The sequence below is a fragment of the Strongylocentrotus purpuratus genome, unplaced genomic scaffold (genome assembly GCF_000002235.5).
Source record: "Strongylocentrotus purpuratus isolate Spur 01 unplaced genomic scaffold, Spur_5.0 spur5_scaffold_4, whole genome shotgun sequence".
In the NCBI taxonomy this organism is placed as follows: Eukaryota; Metazoa; Echinodermata; class Echinoidea; order Camarodonta; family Strongylocentrotidae; genus Strongylocentrotus; species Strongylocentrotus purpuratus.
In genome coordinates, this window is record NW_022145610.1 from 862756 (window position 1) to 869667 (window position 6912).

A 6912-nucleotide genomic window follows, 5' to 3' on the forward strand; every position below is an offset into this window, starting at 1 on the left:
TTTTGCGCCGCCAATAGGGGGGGGGGGGCCGCGGCCGTTTCGCCCCCCCCTAGATCCGCCACTGATATGCTGTGAAGAATTATTTCATCTGGATTATATGTTTGTCACGAGCTGACAAAAAAAAAATGAGGGGGGGGGGGCTCGATGATAATTCATCATTTGAAGGTTTACAAAAATGTCCATGGGTTATATGCACCCACTGAAGAAAATCCATGTATAGGGTTGCTTCAGGAACCCCAGCACCCACAGATCCCACGCATGATGAGACAAACTCGAGATAAAAACACATTCTTTCACATAGGCCTACTTATTAAACGCCCCCTTACCACCTGCGTTAATTACTCCCTATTCAAATCTGACAGATGCCCCTTTTACCTTTTATAAGTGCCACTGTTCCCTTTTCATAAGTGCCTCTTGTGATATCTGATAAAAGGCTTTTTTATTCTTTACTTTGTCACGCGTTCCCTTATAATTTTTGATAAGTGCCCTTTTACCTTTTTAATAAGAGCCCCTTTCCTTTCTCATCAATGTCCTTATGACACATGCCTCCTTTTCCTTTCTCGTAAGTACCCTTTTCCTACTGATAGGTGCCCCTTTTCCTTTTTTAATGATTCCCCTTTTCTCTATTTCTCTCCGAAAATTATCTTCTGCAAGGTTTGTTCCATTGACTGAACAACCTCTTGCAATTCCTTTCTGTCTCACTTTCAGTCGTACTTGTTACCACTCATTTGCATTCCCTCGTTATCAACTACGATCAACCATTCCATATTCACTCCATTACTGTCCACATTTCAATTGGATTCTCTTCACTCTACCTTTTGCAGCCTTTGCAGAATCTTTGCTAGAAGTAGAACATTTTTAATTTAGGGTTAGCATTTTATTCAAGTTTTCTAACTTGAAAAAAGGAAAGTGAACCATTGTTTAATTTCAATATCTTGACAATTTTTTTTTTTAAAGACAATTGAATTTAACACTAGAAATTTTAATTGGTTTGCCCCCCCCCCCCCAAAAAAAAAAACAAAAAACACACACAACACCACCACCGAAGTGGTACCAGGGTTTTGTTAGGAGGCCATGTCCTGTATAATTTTTATTTTTAAGAATAGTTTTCTCTTTTTTTAATTCACTTTACATTGGTATACCGTTAATTTCACTGGGGAAACAACCCCCCCCCCCCCTCCCATTAACAATCAACACTGCCGTTCAGGCGCGGATCCAGGATTTCTTAGGGGAGGGGGCCCAACTTTTGTTTTGTTTTTGCTCCCCCGAAAAATTGAAAAACGCGCCGGCCAAAAAAAAAATTTCAATTTGCACCCCCCCCCTTGAGCGCCAGGGGGGGGGGGCCCAATCCCCGGGCCCCCCCCCCCCCTGGATCCGCCACTGCTGCCGTTACTTCAACCAACACTAATGCTATAATTCAAAACTTTTCACTTTCTAAGTCCTTCTAATATAAACATATAATCATATGTGTACACTATTGCAACCCGTTACATGGGCCATGTAATAATAGCCCCCCCCCCCCCCCCCCCCCCCCCCCCCCCCCCCCCCCCCCCCCCCCCCCGTCCATAGAGGTAAATGAATTTCAACAAGTATAATTATAATTAAAATATCATTAATTAATTCAATCTTTGATATGGACTGATAGATCTTTATCACTCAAATTTCAAGGAGAATCTTTCTGCCCAGTCCTCAGTTTCATCTTATAAGATGGTAGTTTACATTGTTAGAATTTTAATGTTTATTCATTGAGGATTAGTTATCTTTAATTATTTCTACGTTGACAAGATAATAAACTTCATTAGCTTTATTGAATGTGGTATTCTACAAACATATAATACAAATAATAAATAAATATCATGTAAATATTCCAGTTTAAACCCATCTATATTGTACACTTTCATAATATGAGGGTGGCATCTTTAAGACGTAGTCCCGTGTAGATGTCTTCTGCATTCATCACTAAAGTTGTAGCCTAGTTTTCAGAAGAAAGGGCTGTAGTGATAACCCAAGTCTGTTGAATGGAAAAATGAAATAAGATATAAGAAAATCAATGACGACTAATAACACACACCCTGATACCTGCTCAGAAAAAGGAAGGATTGAAATTCACTTGGGGTTCTATTGGGCAAACCGAAACTATTTTTCGTACAAGACTAGTTTCTGACCACATTTTAGATTATTTCTGATGATCCCATTGAGACGATAGGACTGCTGGAGTATGGTTCAGACAAGGTATGAAATAAGTAATACAATGTACTTGTGATGTAAACTCGTGCTCATTATTGAATAATACTCGGTTAAAGGTAATACAAAGTTTTACGAAATTTTGAAAATTGGGTGGATAGTGATTCTTTACAATTTTGATATATTTGAATGCCCCTGTGGATGTATTATAAGCACTAGAAAACTTAGCCTCTAAAACACTTCTGCTTTCGAGAAAAATTGAATATAAATATTTACTGGTGCTCCCGGTAAATTTTGATAAATTTCAAATGGTAGCTGCGACCATGAAAATCTCAGAATATGTAGATGTGATATATAACTTCCAAACGAGAATAGCAAATTGGTCGATTTTAGTCAAGAAAAATTTATATCTTGACCTTGAGAGGGAGCTATACAACATAAAGAGTTTATTATTTACAATTTCATAATTTTAGACTCGATTACAACCGCGACAACGATCACTGAATATTGTAGGATCTCATATGCGTCCAATATGTTCATTAATTTGAACCAAATTTATGACCCCATACTAAAACTGTGTATTACCTTTAAGTATGGGACATAAAATGACCAAACAACTTGGACCAGAGAATATACTGGAAATAATGCTACTGAAACACACGTAACGTAGACTTATATTTCATCTATATTGACATTTAATTTTTAATCTAAATCACAATTGTGATATTCAGTCAATTATTCGTCAGATCTATAATTTTCTGCATGACATGTGTTCCACAAAAGTTTATTGGGGTACCTACATATATATTAGCACACTTGCTCGTATGAAGTGTAGTAGGCCCGCATCTCTAGATATGATCCCGTCAATATCTCTTCTTTGTTCCTCTCCTGAGTTTGTAAACCAGCATGCCTTCATCACCCACTGTAGAGAAGCATCATCCTACATGACAGAAAACAAAGTAGGTACTTCAATTTAAAACTGATACTAATGGATACATATCAACCATAATACATCCTATAAACAGACTTTCATCTTATTTTGTGTTCTTCTTCATCTTCATTGCTCAAGAAGTGAAAGGAGCCCTTACAAAAAAGTAATGAGGGGTCCTGTGTATACCCTACATGTAGTGCTTTGGATGTGGATTAGATATGGCTCTTCTACACACAGGCCAGGTCCCCCCCCCCCCCCACTCAGGGGTCGGCAGGACCGCATGCGTATTCCCAAAATGTCCAGTAAAGGGGTAGTTTTCACAAAGTCTGGCTCATAGCACACAAAAATCCGGCCCGTATTGACTTTACACACCAGACTTAGGGGGTGTTTTCAAAAGGAGGGAACACGCATACGCATACCCCAAATAACACTGAGTGGGGGGGGGGGGGGCGGGCACACAGGACCTCCTTTAAATAAGGACACATTTTCCTTTGTAAACCAAAAAAATTAAAGACATCAATATTTCTCTTTCCTTATCTTCTTCTCAACCCCACATGCAGCTCATCATTTAGTATTTTTTTCTGTACCCTCGATCTCTCACTTCTTTTTGTCATTGTCTACTCTTTGTATGATTATGACCATGTTCTTCTATCTTTGTCGTGTAAAGTATTGTCTTGTCCCTTTCTCGTCTCTGTTGGCATCCCCATTTTCTTTCCCCTATTTTGTAGTTCCATTTGTAATTACAGAATAGTAAATTTAATTACTCATTATTCCTAAGTTTCATTTGAGGTGTTCACACTTGTACAAGCATTGCTTTTTAGTGGACCCCTCTGTTTCCAACATGTATTTCTTAAATTTGTTTTAAATGCTTATAATTATTTGTAATGTTTTGTTGGAAATGTGAATAAATTTGAAATTGAAATTGAAATTGTATGCTAGGTGCAGAACTAGAATAAAATATACCCTCCACTATATACGCTAATAATAATAATAATAATAATAATAAAAATGTTACTTATAAAGCGCTCACCACCGAAGTCTCTAAGCGCTATAATTGCAACGTCAACTTAGTTCCATTTACTTTGTTAGTGAATTAATACATGTAGGTGATCGTTTAATATTTGTGTGCTAAATAACCTGGTAATTTTACCTGCATGGGACTTTCTGCTTCATGTTGTTAACTTCTTTCAGCTCTTTAGTTTCAATCTGTTGGAACAAAAAGAAGGAAAAAACCAATACAATAATCAAGGCATCCCTTTCTCCTTAACAATAAAATAGATCAAGCATAATAGCTATTTTTTATGTCATGGTTGGCCTTAAATTTAACATGGTGTGGAAATCAACATTCCTATTTAATGAACCACAGTACAAAGTAAAACTAATGGAATATTTAACGTGTACCTCACACAGTGCTTTCTATGGCCTATAAGCACGAAGAAGTACTAAGTAGAATTAGTTTATTATAACAAGAAGAGGTGGACTACAGATAAGTAAACATAATTGTGGACTAGGGGTCATTTCTTATACAACGTCCAACAAAAATATATTTATCAACATGAACTGCACAATTTGGAAACAAATCTTAATTTAGACTCCTTATGAATATGAGTTATGACAACTAGACAAGCATGCTGGACCCACACAAAATCTAAACATTAAATAAACAAATCCTAGACTAGTTGTTGTTTTTCGAATATTTTTATTAATAAGTTCCAGGTTTACATCTAGATCTAGGCCTAAATAAAATAGGGTTTGGAGTTGTTTGATTATCCATGGTCACAGATAATTCTGGTCTGAAGTTGACACCACCAATTTTTCATTTCATTTCATTTCAAAGACTTTATTTTCTGCGATCAAACAAATCAGTTATTCAACAAATATGGATAATTATATAAAACATAAGGTATGCAAACAATATACAAAATATAGAAACAAATGTATAATACATGAGTAAGAGTAAATTTATACGTTGGGCCATTGCGTGTATAATTGCAAATTTGAAATATAGTGTGCTGAAATTTGAAAATCGTGCCGGCCAATATTTTGCTCAGTGGGGGGTGGGGGGGGGGGGGGGGTATTGAGTACCTCAACAGAGTCCACGTCTAGAAGAAGGGTCTACTAAAGATTTTAACAAGAATTAACCCACTTGGATTATTAAAGAAATCATACTTCATAGATTATTTCAAGGTAAGTTAAATCTAGATTTAAATTCAATCAATAAATTGATGAATTAGATTCATGATGACGATCAAATTTGCAGATGAGCACCGCAATTCCACGGGGTGGCCCTGCCGGAACCCCGGGCCCTAACTGGGTGACATGACGGCAAACCGCAGTCAAACTACTTCACGACGATGAAAATCAAAGTGCAATTTGAAGAGAAATATTTCCCTAGCCTTTTCCCCAAATATCTGTTGAGAACAGTCTCAAAATGAAAAGAAATTACCGAAGATCACGAAAACTATTACAAATTTTTCAAAATTAATCACTAAATTCACTAAATTCACTCATATTGCAATCAATTACTCACCCATTCTCCGACTTTGTTGTCAGCTAGCTAGGCGCAGGCGATACGTACTCGTACCGTACACACACAAATCATACATATTACGGTGACGTCATGACTAGTCTTAGTAACAAGCGCTTGCAATTATAAAAATATTGATTAAACACTCACGTCACGTTTTGGAAGACGTGATCATTCGTGTTTTACCGGCGTGGAAAACAACGAATGGTAGACCCTACACTTCGTAAATTAGAGTCACCTATTTTACGAAACAGCGCAAAACGTGATACGTGATCACGTGAACGTGAACGTGAGTGTTCGTTGCAAGCCCATGTACAGTTATACCATACAGTATGTAATTTGGAAGCTATTATCCAGGTGCCATGATGGGCGGTCAAAGGTATTCAAGGAATTTCTTCCAAGCAGGTAGAATAGTCAAGAAACAGCTGTAGAACAAATTATGTCTCTTCTTTTTCCCATTTTATCATTGAGAAGCCAAGAGACATCTACATATACATGTACCTCAAGGAAGTTTCTCTAAAAAGCACCGGCAATTAAGAGAAAAGTTATGTAACATTATATTTAAAAGTACCTATAATCAAAAGAAATTACAGAACATAAAATGTTTACAAATACTAGTGGATCAAGAATATCAGAAATATTTGACAATCTGAACTTTAAATCAGACATCATCTTTCTGAGTATTAGGAAAGTTATTCCTGAAGAATCAATTTCATATTTTCCAATGTAATATCTCATATCCTTTTTCACAAGGTGGGGTGGAATACCTGACCTAGATATGACAAATCCAACAACTTTTTGCTTCATATTCCAGGCATAGTTCAACCCTGAATAACAATCCCCCAAATGGCATCAGAAAAACAACCCCCAAAACAAGATATCCTTGACTCTGTAGCCCTTTCTTCATCAGCCTGAAGTTGCAAAATAACCCGCTATTTTAACTAGCCCGATCTCAAATTAGCCAAGTACACTGTAATTTGCGTCTTCATTAGCCTGCAGTTGCAATTAGCAGGCTATTTGGTCAAGAAAATGTTCAGAGAAATGTTGGTCTTGTTTTCAAAATAACCCGCTATTCGGAAAATAGCGGGCTAATTTGCACTTCACTTGTCTTCATCTAGTTTGAGATGAGCGTATCGGTCTGGCGAAGGCGCAAATTCGAGCTTCAGGGAAAATAGAGGGTTATTTTGCAACTTAGGTCAGATGAAGACAGGCCTTGTGAGACACGTGATCACTAGATGATGTGGCAGCAGAATTGAGTTTGACCTTTGAC

At 37.1% G+C, this 6912-nt stretch overlaps 1 long non-coding RNA gene across 1 annotated transcript; it reads right to left on the minus strand.

The window, feature by feature from the left end:
- Positions 1-2739: 2739 nt before the first annotated feature.
- Positions 2740-5944, minus strand: LOC115929369. Its single transcript, XR_004066447.1, has 3 exons — positions 5646-5944; positions 4266-4321; positions 2740-3124 (listed from the first exon to the last, which is right to left on the minus strand). It is a non-coding gene; the product is annotated as an uncharacterized LOC115929369 (long non-coding RNA).
- Positions 5945-6912: the final 968 nt, after the last annotated feature.